The sequence below is a fragment of the Homarus americanus genome, unplaced genomic scaffold (assembly GCF_018991925.1).
Source record: "Homarus americanus isolate GMGI-L3 unplaced genomic scaffold, GMGI_Hamer_2.0 scaffold14647, whole genome shotgun sequence".
NCBI classification, from domain to species: Eukaryota; Metazoa; Arthropoda; class Malacostraca; order Decapoda; family Nephropidae; genus Homarus; species Homarus americanus.
In genome coordinates, this window is record NW_024714827.1 from 1 (window position 1) to 15,054 (window position 15,054).

The 15,054-nt window shown below is 47.9% G+C and overlaps 1 pseudogene; it reads right to left on the reverse strand.

Annotated features, from left to right (window-relative positions):
• Positions 1-1,044: 1,044 nt before the first annotated feature.
• Positions 1,045-2,312, reverse strand: LOC121879668 (annotated as a pseudogene).
• Between the last annotated feature and the right edge of the window lie 12,742 nt (positions 2,313-15,054).

The following is a 15,054-nucleotide window of genomic DNA, read 5'->3' on the forward strand; positions in this document are numbered from 1 at the left end:
TGTAGGCCTAAGTTAATACTGTAGACCTTACTCTATAGGACTGCGTGTTGACCTCTACTCGAAGTCCCCAATAGCAGGAAAACTTTACCTGTCATTAACTGGAGTGACGTCAATATCTCTCATTCCATTAGATTAAGTGAATTTTCATAGTGAAACAAAAATTACTAACTTAGTCATCGTTCTCAAGGGACTACTACCACCATATTAAGGTCAAGGGAATCATGTTTTTTAGACGGTGAACGTGTCATGTCCCACGCACACAAACCAAAGTCCCCATTTAAAAATTGCACCCCTCGACCTACCTGCAGGTAAGCTTGTTTAGGAAGACGTGACCTGCACCGCCTATGGAGGAACTTGCTCGGAGTACACTTGGTGTGATCTGAACTAAACCCGGGTCACAGGAAAGATGACTTAACCAACTGACCATGGAACTGGTCTTGTCGTTAGGCTGTACATTACTCCAGTTTCTTCCTGTAATAAAAACTAACCTAATTTGACTTAAACCCCTAGTAGAATTACATAAATTAAACCTCTGGGTAAATATAACGTGTCTAATCTTCGGGAAATCCGGAATTAAGCGTTAAAATACAAACTAAAGCAAATGACCGGCAGTGTTATAATCTTACATCATGTGAAAAACAGCCGACTCTGTAAGCCGTTACGAGTATAATGCTATAGAGATAGTAACCGTTCCACAGAAGTCTCCTCTTTATTCAGAAGCGAGTACATGTAATTATTTTTGTGTACTAGTTGATCAGTTTTTTATCAATGCCACAACATTGCCGTAAAACTTGAGGAGGAACCCGTAGCGTTATGGTTGTTGCACCTGTTAAATGTTTTAGGGAGTAGTGTGTCATGGTAAGGTATTATTCCCCAGCCTGGACATAAACCTGGACATATGTCTGGATACATGCCTGGGCAAAACCAGACAGGTTTCGTTGATACCTTATCAGCTGATCTACAACTCCCAGCCATAACATTGATTTCAGGATTCAATGCCGCTCATAATATGTGTTCGTGGAATTGAAACTTTTGAACTGAAGGCAACAACTTTATTGCAAGATAAACTCCTCTAATGAACAGCGAATATAACAATCTCTGAGAACACCAATACATGATAATAATAATACACAGTTCATATAACACAAGTGTAACATTTGGTGGTACTCCAGTGGATCACGTTCCAGATACAAGTCCCATTGTGAGACAAAGTTTTCCATCGGTCTAGCCTTAACCTTCTGCCCCAAAAGAAGTTCCTCGAGAACTGCATTACTGGGTGGGGTGGAACGTCTGGTGCTGGCGAGTGCTCGTACTGGCGTTGTTTATATGATAATTGTTTTAGGTGTGACGCCGAGAATGCAGCGGGGGGGAAAATTCGGTGTGATCTTGTGCAAGGAGTTAATGGGGAAGAGGAGCCTTGCAGGTGTGGTGCTTCAGACAGGCGTCATAGCAGCATTTTTCGTGGTAGGGACAATAGTCATCATGACCGCATCTCTGTTCAGGTGTGAGAAAGACATGTTGAATATAGTAAAAATTACTACTTTATTAACTGAAAAAAAAATAGAGAAATTATTCGCGATAATCTAAACATTTCATATGAAAACTAGACAACTTAATATTAAAGTGAATTTAGTTTGATTTTGTACAAAAACAATTTGGCTCCTTCGGATTTATTCAAGAAACCTTCACATTTATAGACAGAGACGCTCAGTGGATTATTCATTAATTTACAGGAAAGTTTCAGGTGCAAGAAAAAAAAAAACAACTTACGATAGGAGGGCCGACGACCAGTCGAGTGGCGAACCTTGCGCACGTTATATGCTTTATTCATCTACCTGGGTGGGGTTCTGATGAAAAATGATTTAAAGTTAATATCTGCTCTAAATAAGTATATTTCAGAAAAATAAGTTAATCAAACTGTATAGTCATATACTAATGTATAAAAATTGATAATAAACACTAACCTAGACTTGTATTTTCGACAATCATTTGGTTTGAATTAATGCAGCAGTAGCTAGCACCAGCGTTGACATCCTCTGGGAAATTGCACCAGTAGACACAACTGGGAGTTGAAGGATGGCTGAAACTATTGCCAAGAGCCACAGTCACGACGATCATCACTACCAAGAAGCGCAGCTGTGGGTAACCCTTACATTAACTCAAGTAACATCACGGTACACGAAATATACATTATAACTAAATATACATGACCCAAGTACAACAAAACAAATGACCAACGTCAAGTTGTCACTGACCATTATAGTTGACAGAAGACGTTGGTGATGTAGTTTAGACGACGAGGTTGACAGGCCAAGTGTGACTCCCTGGGTTGTTGTTGTTGTATAGATTGTCGGACCGTAGTCCGACACGGGCCTTTGCCTATAGGCGGCCCGTTTGGTGGTTCCGGCTGGAGCTCCAGGAGCAGCCAGACCGGATTGGGATTGGAGGTGGTCCCACCTGCAGATTGGAGGGATACTGCAGGTTGCAAGTGTGAGCGGACCCCTGATCAGTGGACGCTTACCACCGGCCCCCACTCTTGGACGTGGTCAGCCTCGGAGTGGCGCGCCCCCCGAACTGGGGTCCGCACTTGCTGGGAGAGGATGCTTTCTAAGCTATCTGGGTGGTGGGTATCGTGTGATGACCCGGAGTAGGTGGTGAATGTGGTCTGTATGGGCCTTTCGGGTTAGAGTGGCCGCTGGTGTTGTGTGTTTCTTGGGAGATTTGAGTTCTGTTTCGGAGGCTTTGTGTGACCTCGCAATCGAGGAGATAGTGTTCAAGTGGGTTGGCTGCTGGCTCCTGACAGTAGGTGCATTCCATGACGTCGTTTCCGATTATCTGCCAGGAGCACTTGTACCCTAGTCGTAGTCGGTGAAGGCTGACTTGGGTTTGTCTTGGAGTTTTCTTGTCTGCGAAAGGTGGTTCCCCTTTTGTGGCCGCCAGGTACCATTTGGCTGATTGGGAACCAGCGTTGAGTGCGTGAAGGAAGCTCTTTTTGATGTGGAGCTTGGTAGTCTTTCTGAGGTGATTCTTGATCTGTTGCACACTTGCTGGAACTTGGATGTGTACGCTACTAGAACGTGTAGTTGCCTTGGCTGCTTCGTCTGCCACGTCGTTTCCTCCGATCCCTACATGACTGGGAATCCAGTGTAAGACGACTGGTCGGTTTTGGCTTTGGAATTCCTGTAGCTGTGCGAGGATCGAGGTGATGATGTGGACGTTGTCTCTTGGTTGACTGTGTTGCAGCGCCTGCATGGCCGATTTCGAGTCCGTGTGAATTATGGTGGACTTGTTGTGTTGTGTTGCAGCGTGTTGTAGGGCCTTTGAGATTGCTACCAGTTCTGTTTGTAGGGTGGAGCAGTCGTTGGAAAGTCTCCATTTGAGGGTCTGACCTTGGGTGTAGAAGGCCGCTCCGGATCTGTGATGTTTTGGGTCCACCGAGCCGTCTGTGAAGTATGATGCTGCATCAGCCGGTGTCTCGGTGGCTATGGCTTGGAGAGATATTTTTTTGAGGTCCTCCTTCTGGAGGTTGGCTTTACTATCGCCGAGGTCGGTGAATTTGAGTGTGGCTGGTGGAGGGCTCCATGGTGGAGGAACAGCGTAACCATTGTCTCGTGTGTCTTGGTTGTACTTGACGAGTGTTTCTGCTTGCAGGTGTCGGATGACCTCGCTTGCCTCGTGCGACCAGGTGGCCCCTCGCACTCTGTGGTCGAGGTGGAGGGAGGCACTGATTCGAATCTTGGCAACTGTGGGCTTGTCTGCTCTACAGATTTTGGCGAGGAGACCGGCTGTCACCTGCTTGACTCGTACTGCCAGGGGTGGTAGCTCGGTTTCCATTTGCAGATTGCAAATTCTGGTCCACATGGGTGCTCCGAGCATGGTCCTGAGAGCATTGTTTTGAATGACTTCTAGCTTAGCTATTTGGTCTTCTCTCAGTCCAATGAGTGCTGGAGCACTGTAATCTATCAGCGATCTGATGGCGGCTGTGTAGTAGGCTTTGAGCACATGAAGGTTTGCTCCTGCGGATTTGCTGGTGAGCGACCTCATTATGTTGTGTCTGCTCTTCGTCCTGTGCCTGAGATACTCGAGTTGCGGCTTGAAGGTGAGTTTCTGGTCAAACCAGATTCCAAGACACTGGTGGGTGTTGGTCCAGACTACCGGCGTGTTTTGTATGGAGAGCATCTTGTCTGGTGTGTCTGTGCAGATGGCCATCGCTTTCGACTTGGCTGGATTTATCTTGAGTCCAAGTCTGTTGCACTCCTCTTCTATAAGTTGGAGTGCGTGTTGCGTGTTGGCTAGTCTGTTCGATCCTCTTACTATAAGCTGTAAGTCGTCTGCATAGCATAGGAGCTTGGCTGTTTGTCTGAAGGGAAGTTTGACCAGATTTTCCATCAGGACGTTGAACAGCATTGGACTGAGGATGCCTCCTTGTGGGGTTCCGTTTTCGTGGACCCTGTAGCTTGAGGTTGCTCCCTGAAAGCGTACTCGTGCTTCTCTCTGTGTGAGGTAGTTCTGGATCCACCCCAGCAACCTTCCTTTGACGCCTTGTTTAGCGAGCGTAGTTGTAATGGCCAAAGGATTTGCTAGTTCGAAGGCTTTCTCCAGGTCGAGGAAGACCACCAGAGCTGGTTTGTTGTCCACTGTGCTGAGTATCTCGGCGATGTTGTTGCCTGTGCCGGTGTTCTCGGTGTAAGCAAAGATGTGAGCAAAGATGTGAGGGTGTGGGCTGCCTACTTTCCACTTGAGTCGGTTGAGAGCCATTCTTTCTCCGGTCTTCGCTATGCAGCTGAGAAGGGAGATGGGCCTCGGCTTGTCTGGTTCTCTGGGCTTCGGAATGGGCTGTATATCTGCCTTCTTCCATTCCGGTGGGAGTCTTTGTGCTGTCCACGCAGCATTGATGGCTTGCAGCAGAGCCTCGTGTCCAGCTGTACCGGCATGAGAGAGCATGGAGTAGGTTATCCTGTCGGCCCCTGGAGCTGTATCCTTGCTTCGTTTTAGCGACTTCTGGAGTTCTTGCTGGTTGAATGGTCTGTCAGTGTCATCTTCACTGTTGCAGGCCTCTTGGATCATCTGGAGTCTGACCTGTCGCAGACGCCGTTGTGTCTCCTCCGCCTGTCTCGGGAGGTTCTTCGTTGCTGCTCGGCCAGAGAACAGTTTTGCAAGTCTCTCGGCTTCCTCTTCTGGGTTGGGATGAGTTGGTGGTGGTGGTGTTGCCTTCCCAGATGCCCTTCGGATCTGGGCCCACATCTTGCCAAGGGTGGTGTGCTCGTTCAGTTCGGAGCACCACTTTAGCCAGCTTGCGTTTTTAATTTCTTCCTTCTCTTCCCTGGTATCCTTGACTATGACTTGCAGGAGATGTCTGTTTGTTGCCGTGGGATGTCTCCTGTAGTTTCTTCGGGCCATGTTCACTCTGTGGTTGAGTTCTTTCACCCTGGGACAGTAGTACCAGTAATCATTGTACTGTCTTGATGTGGGTTTTGTTTTTGGGATAGCCTCTTCTGCCGCTAGGTGAAACGCCTCGACCAATTGGTGGTGGAGGGTTGTCTCATCCGCGGGTGCTGCGCCGGCCGGCTGTGATTTTTCGCGCCACTTAGCCAGGTGTTTTTTGAAGAGTCCCCAGTCTGCCTTTTGAGTGTTGTATCTCCATCTCGGGGGGGGTGGAGTGGGGAGTTTGTTCACCTTCAGCATTGTTAGGGTGGCGAAGTGGTCACTGGTCAGCGTGGGGTGTATCTGCCAGGAGGCCGAAGGCTGTAGTGCACTGGAGACGAAGGTTAGATCTAGCCTTCCTCCCCTAGTGTGGGTGGGCTCTCCGGTGTTCAGGAGGCAGATCTCAGGTGTATCTTGAAAGGTGGTGTATAGGTGTAGGCCGTCTTCATTTGTGGGGCTTGCCGAGCTTAGGAAGGGATGATGTGCGTTGAAATCCCCTCCTATGAGTGTGGCGTGGTCGGCGGCCGAAGCAAATAATTGAGTAACCTCCAGTGAGCCCCTTGGGTTCTTGTAGATGTTGTGAACAGTTAATTCCCGTTCTTGGAGGGTTACTTTGCCGGCCTGTGTCTCGATGTTTTCCCCACATGGAAATTGCTGCGTGACATCGGCGGAGGGTATGCTTGACTTGACCAAGATCATACATCCTCTTGTTGACGCCTGCGTGAAATGCCTCCTGTATGTCTTGTAACCGCTGAATTTGAAACAGTGGTGTTCTTGTAGGAGTGTTTCTTGTAGGAGTATGATGTCAAGCTTGTCCTTGGCTGCTGCTTCTTGTAGGTGTTTCTTGTTTTTGATGCCCTGAGCATTCCATGTTAGGATGTTCAGGGTGCTGACGTTTTCCACCACTGTTTCATCGGGGACTTCTGGTGGTCCCCGATGGAGATTACCAAGTTCGATTCCAACTGAATCAGGTCCATGTCTTCGTGTTCTGTGGTTTTTGCCTTCTGGGCCGTGGTTCGGTTCAGGGGAGTTGAAACGTCCAGTTTCTTTCTGGGAGCTGTCGGTATCTTGGGAGCTGTCGGTGTCTTGGGTTCTCTGGTGGCCTTCTTCGGTGTAGAGTGTACCTCGGCTGTTACTCGTGTGCGGACCGGAGTGGCTTCCTCCACTGAGGTGGCTGGAGCTGTGGCGACTTGCCCGAGGACGCTCCCCATGAGTATTTGGAGCTGTGTGGGTTGGATCTTGTGGCCCAGTAGTCCGGCTAGGCCCTCCGCGAAGGTCGTCAGTACATTGGCTAGGTCTGATATGTGTATCATTCCTTCTGGTGCCTTGGTGTGTGCTTCTTTTGTCTTTCTCGTGGTTGTCGTTCTCTGCTGCTTGGGTGGCTGAGGTGTGGCTGTAGTGAGGCCAGGAAACTGGGCTGCACTCTGGGTGTTGACTGGCTGAGGAGGTTGTCTTTGTTGTTTGGGCCTTTGGGTTCCCCACACGAAGGTACTTGGTGGGGCTGGTGTGTAGGCGGTGGGGGCCGGTCTTGCTGCTGGTCGGTTTGCCTGGACCCTCATTGTTCTCTCGGAGCATCCAGGATTCCAGGCGTGGTGTTTGCCCCCGCAGTTGGCACACTTGGGGGCAATTTTTTCCCCATTTTTCAGTTTGGTGAGGCAGGACTGTGTGCCGTGCTTCTGTGCGCAGACTGCGCAGATTTCCCTGTACGTGCACCTTGTCTGATGGTGCCCGTATTTCTGGCATCTGAAGCATCGCAGGGGCTCTGGGACGAAGGGCCTCACTTCGTAGATCCCCCAGGTTTTGAGGTCTATGGTGCTGGGGGGTGAGCCGTAGTGCGTTATGAGGACTTGTTTCGTGGTGGCCGTCTTGTCGGACAGGGGAGAGCATCTCTCGGCTTTTAGGATCTTCGGGTGGTTCTCCAGGGGTTCGAGAGGTAGTTCCTTTGGGTACCGGAGGACTACCGACTTCATCAGTTTCTGGGCGGGGTCTAGCTTGGTTGAAGTAATGGTGGTGGTGTTTTGTAGGTAAGTGTCGAGGGTGGTGGCGGAGTTCTTGTCTTTGGGGTGAACGATCATCTCCCCCTTTAGGTTGGGCCGCACTGAGAACTTGGCCAGTGGGTTTTGCTTTTCCATCTCTGTGACGGCGGCATATGTTGTTTTTGCGTCCGTTTTCGTGATCCGGAATTTTGGCAGTGTCGTTGGAGGTGAGCTGGTGGTGGTGATGGGTGCCTTGGGGGCTGCTTGACGGCAATCGTTTCCCGAAAAGGCACGTCGGCGTTTCTTATTTTCTACCTTCGTCCAGTTGTCCTCAGTAGCGGTAGCAGTGGTGGTGGTGGTGGAGGTGGTGGTGGTGGTGGAGTTGTTGGAGGTGGTGGCAGAGTTCCTACTTTTCAGGGCTTCGTTGAAGGCGCGTAACTGGTCTGCTTTCTCTGTGCGAAGCCTGTCGTGGTTCGGGTCGTCAGGTTGGCGGTTCAGGCGGGGATCGCGGTTAGGAGGGCGTACGCGCTCCATAACCGGGTTGTTGTTGTTGTTTTTTTTTTTTTTTTTTTTTTTTTTTTTTTTTTTTTTTTTTTTTTTTTTTTTTTTTTTTTTTTTTTTTTTTTTTAGATCCTGCCTATTCCGGTTGAGTAAATAGCAAAGGAATTACAGCACTCCCCACTAGCTGGTGGTCGTAGAGTGGTTCCTGAGCTTCTCTCACGGAGCCCCGATTGGGGAAGCCTACTTCCTAGTGTATGTGACTGCTCACTTATAGACGTGAGCTAAGTGTGCCTATTTGGGAAGGATAAGGATGGCTACCCTCTTTCCAGGTGGACCCGCACGATCACGGTTTTCCTGGAAAGACTCGGCTGGGGAGGGTTTTGCTCCGACCCCCTTTCGTGTTCACAATCTCCTGGGAGGGAGGTGAACAGTTACAGGGGGGACCGCAGGACGAATACACTTTTGAGGGTGCAGGTCCCTAGGCCAGAGCGAAAAAGGAAAAATGGTAGTAGAAGGAAAAGAGCTCAAACCACGCCGGGAATATCGCGCTATAACTGCTCTCCAGCTGGAGTGTGGGTCACTCACACCACCAGTGGGGAGGGCAAGCTAATGCTCGATAAGCCGAGAACGCTCGTGAGTTGTTGTGGACGATGACAGTCGTGGGTGGTCCGGTCCGGGAAGATGGCCAACAATGGTACAAGGGAGAGGGCGGTCTTCAGAGTTCCGGGTCCAGCAGGAGGTCTTGTTGAGAGGTCTTCTTCGTTCAGGAGCGATGTGATGAGTCGGCGGCCTGGCAGGCGGGCGGGCTTATATACAGACATTCTCCACCTCAGTGGCCACCTCATTGGCCACGAATGCCGCATGCGTCATCCGCAAGCTACGCCCCACCTCCAAGAGGGAGGGACGGCCTTGGATGAACGATACTACCGCTGCGTCCACAGCACGCCACCTACTCCCACCAAACCGTGGGCGAAGCCCTACTCCCACCAAACCGTGGGCGAAGCCCACACTCTCTCTCCCTCACCATGAACGGATACGAGTTTGTTAACGTGGCGCGGATACGTCCGGACACGCCGACCTGCCCAAAGAAACTAAACCTCCTAGTTCTCCAGAAGTTTTTCGAAGCTAATGGGATCGTGGGGGTCACCAAGGTAGAACGCCTAAAGCTCCATGGTGACATCAAGATCACCTTCGCCGAGATGGGCATGCCCTCTCAACTCGCGGAGATCCCAGACATCAACGGCATTCCTTTTAAAATGTTTGCCTTCATGTGGGACAACTTGAAGCTGGGTGTAATCTCCCACGCCGAAATTGCCCACATGGACAAAGCAGAGCTGAGTGAGCTCCTCAAGGAGCAGCAGCTCCAAGTTGTGAAGAAGCTGTCCGACACCACTGCCCTCATCGGACACCACTCCACCCTACCCAAGGAAGCTCAACTGGCGTGGGTAACTATGCCAGTCAAGCCCTACTGCAGACCGAAACGGTGTTACAAATGCCAACACTATGGACACACTGTAAACAAGTGTGAGGCGCAGGAAGACACCTGCTCCATGTGTGGCAACCCTGGACACCGCTACACGGCCTGCCCCAACACAGAGAAAAAATGCGTTGCCTGTGGTGGCCCACACTCCTCCGCCGACCGGACCTGCCCCAGATGGAAGGAGGAATGCAGGGTAGCCAAGGCTCGCCTTGAGAAAAAACTGAGCTACAAAGAGGCCCTCCTTGCTGTACGCTCCCAAGAAAAGAAAAAACCAGCAGTAAAGAAAAACCAAGAAAAGAAAACTCAACAGAAGCAGCCCACCACACAGAACCAAGAACACCACGTGGCCCGTGGTGCTGAAGCCCACGCGGCCAGTGGTGCTGAAGCCCACGCGGCCAGTGGTGCTGAAGCCCACGTGGTCAACCTCTCCCTCTCTGAATTCTTCCACACCTATGAGGACTTAAAATACGAGGAAGACGAACAAGAAGACCCAAACACAAACGAATGGACACTCCAAGAGAGCAAGAAGAGAAGGAGAGAGAGAAGAAAATCGACATCAAGCTAAGAAGACCAAGACATCCCCTCCACACAAGAAACCAAAACACAATCAAGCCGACCAAGCACTGAACATCCATTGCCCAACCCATCACGCACCTGACGCTTGACCTGACGCTAGCCTGGCCTTGTCTTGTCGCCTCCCTGCCGCGTCCAGGCGGGTTGCTGTGGCTGCCTCCATCTTATAATCCCTCACGCAAGCGGTGTTTAGCCACTGCACCTGTTCTCTCCTTCTAAAATTCACTTCCATCCTATCTTTATTCTTCCTCTGAACCTCCTTCCCCCCTGTCACTAGCATTTTCTAGTCTCTCTCTAGGCTCGTCTTGGGCGCTTGTGGTAGAAGCGGTACCGCTCTTGCCTCGCAAGCAAGATGTAACGGGTTCGATTCCCGGGCAAGCGGAAATTGTTTGGACACTCTTCCTAGCCCCTTTGGTCCCTGTTCACCTAGCAGTAAAGTAGGTACCTGTTGTAAATCGAAAGGTTGCGAATTCGTATTCAGGGAAAGTTGTTGGAGCTTCTAAACTTGAACTGAACAAGCTCGTCTTGAGAAGAAACTGAGCTACAAAGAGGCCCTCCTTGCTGTACGCTCCCAAGAAAAGAAAAAACCAGCAGAAAAGAAAAACCAAGAAAAGAAAACTCAAGAGAAGACGCCCACCACACAGAACCAAGAACACCACGTGGCCCGTGGAGCTGAAGCCCACGTGGTCAACCTCACCCTCTCTGACTTCTTCCACACCTATGAGGACTTAATACACGAGGAAGACGAACAACAAGATCCAAACACAAACGAATGGACACTTCAAGAGAGCAAGAAGAGGAGGAGAGTGAGAAGAAAATCGACATCAAGCTAAGAAGACCAAGACATCCCCTCCACACAAGAAACCAAAACACAATCAAGCCGACCAAGCACTGAACATCCATTGCCCAACCCAACACGCACCTGACGCCTGACCTGACGCTTGACCTGACGCTAGCCTGGCCTTGTCTTGTCGCCTCCCTGCCGCGTCCAGCCGGGTTGTTGCTGCTGCCCCCATCTTATAATCCCTCACGCAAGCGGTGTTTAGCCACTGCATCTGTTCTCTCCTCCTAAAATTCACTTCAATCCTCCCTTTATTCTTCTCCTGAACCTCCTTCCCCCCTGTCACTAGCATTTTCGATCGATCGGCGAAGCCACACCAGGACCACCTGTAGTAGCAACCACAACAACATGACTGGACGAGGCAAAGGAGGCAAGGGACTTGGAAAGGGTGGCGCCAAGCGTCATCGTAAGGTGCTTCGTGACAACATCCAGGGTATCACCAAGCCCGCCATTCGTCGTCTAGCTCGGCGTGGGGGTGTTAAACGTATATCCGGCCTCATCTACGAGGAGACCCGCGGCGTCCTCAAGGTGTTTCTGGAGAACGTCATCCGTGACGCCGTCACCTACACCGAGCACGCAAAAAGGAAGACCGTCACCGCCATGGATGTGGTGTATGCCCTGAAACGGCAGGGCCGCACCCTTTATGGTTTTGGTGGTTAATCAACCTGATGGACGGGCGCACACCACCACCACCACCACGACAAACAAATATACGGACCTAATTTTAGGTCCACATTTAAATCGCTAAAGAGTTGGTTAGACACTGAGTAAATCGTTGAAAATATATCCAATAACATGATCCTCTCTAATTCTGGACTTGTGGTATGAGTATAGGTTGTGTGTGAACGTGTTGGAACCACTTCCTAATAATTGTCAGTCAGTCAGTCAGTCACATTCACCTAACCTCCAGGTACCTCACCTAACTTCCTGTAGCGTCACCGAACCTCACGAAATGTAACCCAATGTAGTTTATAATCTATCCTAACATGACATAACATAACCACGCACTATATTACTTCGGTAAGAGTAATGAGTTTTAATACGCAAAGTTGCAGTTAGCATTCATTCATACATACATACATACATACATACATACATACATACATAACATGCTAGTGGCAGGGGGGGATTGAAGTGAATTTTAGGAGGATAGAATAGGTGCAGTGGCTAAACAGCGCTTACGTGAGGGACTTTAAGCAGCAACTCGCCTGGATGCGGCAGGATAGAGTCAGGTCAAGCGTCCGGTGCATGTTGGGTTCCGCCATGGTTTCTCAGTGTTTGGTCGGCTTGATTGTGTGTGTGTTGTTTTCTTGTTTGGAGGAAATGTCTTGGTATTCTTCTTCTTAGCTTGAAGTTGATTTTCTTCTAACTCTTCTCCTCTTGTTGTTCGTCTTCCCCGTGTCTGCTATCATTCTGTAAAGACTCTATATATGTATGTAGGTATGAGTGAGTAACAGTTGCCGGTTACAGTGATACTTCATATTCGCTGGTGTTGTACTGTATGGCTTCGGTATTTCTTAATATACAAACAGCACCGTTAGGGGATTGAGGTATTTAAAAACCAGCCTACATTACTTATATATAGAAATAAATAATGTGGCTTGGACAATAATGACGACTACTCTCTCCTACCTAACCCAAACAAGGGCTTTTCGAAAGTATACATTGGACACAATTGACTTAGTACATACATTGGTGGTTTAACAAAAGCCCTCATTAGAGAAAGGTGAAGGAGCACACAGTGAACATACAGATTAATGTTTGCACGCATAGATCATGTAAGGTGAGGTGTTGAACACCAGACACGTAGTGTAGTAACTCCCTCACAGATGGCGTTATGAGGGGCCTGATGATGTAGCAGTTACCTCACAGATGGTGTTATGAGGAACTTCACATGATGATGCTGTAGCAAAACATTCACTACGTGGTGTCGTAGCATCTTGGGGACACCACGTGGTCCACATGACTCACTCATTCAAGTGGGTGAGGTGTGGTCCCAGGCCTCTCTATCGTGGAGTCTCAGGGGAAGTATAACCGGGTACCTGGGACCTCACTGTGTGAAGGTGGTTAGCTAGCTTGTGTAAGACTCAACTGCCGAGTTGTTTTTCACTGAGTTAAGCACTGTTCACCACTATTCATCACTGGTTCCATTCCTTTGCCAAATGAGGTAGTACCTTATGGCAAGAACTTGTTGATAGTCCGGTGGGGAGGAGGGTTCAGGGGAGTGAGTTGGTATGGGCCAACATATAAATAATAATAATAATAATAATAATAATAATTAACGGTTTATTGAAAGTGCTTGGCAGCAAGAAGGCTGAAAATATACAGTTACATATTTGGGGAATGGGTTACGAATTACAAATAATATACAAGTAACATGAGTGACACAAATAAGACATATAATAACTAGCTGGGGAAAAGCTCAAACTACAGTTCATTTCAACATAGTGACAGTGCAAGGAGTAGTGTTTACTGGGAGTGAGTACACTGATTTATTACAAGTTATCGATAATTTTTACAATGGTTGGGACTGGGCTGTTCTTATAGAGATCAGTTCGTGCACGTATGGGCTGGATGCGGTTGTGGTGTCGAAGAGCAATTCTCGGACTAGGGATCTCAGGTGGTAGTAGGAGCCGGTGTCGGGGATGGTGTAGAAGCTTCTTACCAAATTTGCAGATGAGGGCGTGGTGATGGTCAGTGAGAGTCTAAAGGGTCGGTCAGTGTGTTGAGCGCTTCTTGATATGTGGAGTAGGAAGGGTAGAGAATAATCTTGCATGGCCTCTTTTGCACTTTTTCTAGGTGTTTACGTTGTGTGGCATTTAGGGAAGAAGACCAGGTGAGCTTGGGAAGTATGAATGTTGTGTAAACACTGAGGAGCTCGTGTGCAGGAACACCGAGGGACTTGAGTCGGCGTAGGAGGTGGAGACAGAAACTGGAGGATTTGATAACTTCACTGACGTGTGGTTTCTAATTTAGTTTGTTGTCTATATGTATGTGTGTGTGTGTGTGTGTGTATATACTACTGTACTTTTTAGATCCTCCTACGCAACCTAACCTATTATAGTTAAGTATAGTAGGCTATACACTATTTTGTTAGTATGTGTTATAAAATGTAATTGCATGTTATTATTATTAATATTATTATTATTAATATTATTATTATTCTTATTATTATTAGTATTATTATTATTATTGTTATTGTTATTATTATTACATACTAATATAATACTAAGTTGCCCGCCAGATTTCCTCAGAGATGGGAGGAGCACATTGGCGGCGGTGTTGTTTATACTCCGCCCGATTACTGATTCCTATTCACCGAGCCAGAGCTGGCGGGCGGCGTGTTATGTGCCACGTTTTGTTTCCCATTGGGCATACCGCTCAGCTGGGGAGTAGGAGATTTCATAAAAAGAAAGTTTGAGTGGAGAGCACACCTTTTCCTTCACATACAGTTATCTTAGACCATCTACTAGTATAATAGTTTGCACAAAAATACTCTACACTCTTTATAGGTTATTGTTATGTTGTTGTTTTTTTTTTTACTTCTCATCAGATTGTGCATTCAACTAATATACACTAATAGTGTGTTTATTATTATGTTTTATAGTATTATTTCGTAAAATATTGGGTAACACAATTATAGTCACTAGTATAGTCTATTATATTATTGGGGTTTATAGCAGTTTGTGGTCTAATAGTATCATGCTTTATGAGTGGTGTTCTATGTAGTGATTATTAGGCAATAAAATATGCTTTGGGTGTTTATAGCAGTTTGTGGTCTACTAGTATCATGCTTTATGGGTGGTGTTCTATGTAGTGATGATTAGGCCATAAAATATGCTTTTTGTTTATTGCTAACAAAATATACTTTGCTCTACCGCTGTAGTGCAATACATGGTGAAACTTACATACACCGTTAATAAAGTATTGATGGAAGAAGAAGTAAGAGGAAGAATTGTGGAGGTAATGAACAGTGAGACAATGTATAGCCTCCGGGATGGCGGCAGCGTTTCTGTTATTAATATATAATAAGACAATAGGAAAATATGTTGTTGTCTCTACCTGTATTATTACCGTTGCGATAGCATGGTTAAATTTGGGGAGGACAGAGGAAGGAGCAGGAGGTTAGGAAGGGATTTGTAGTGGGAGAGATAGTGTCTGTGATCCTCGGATCACCACTCCTCGGATTATGTCAGTTCAAGTTTAGAAGCTCAATCAACTTTCCCTGATTACGAATTGGCAACCTTTCGATTTACAAC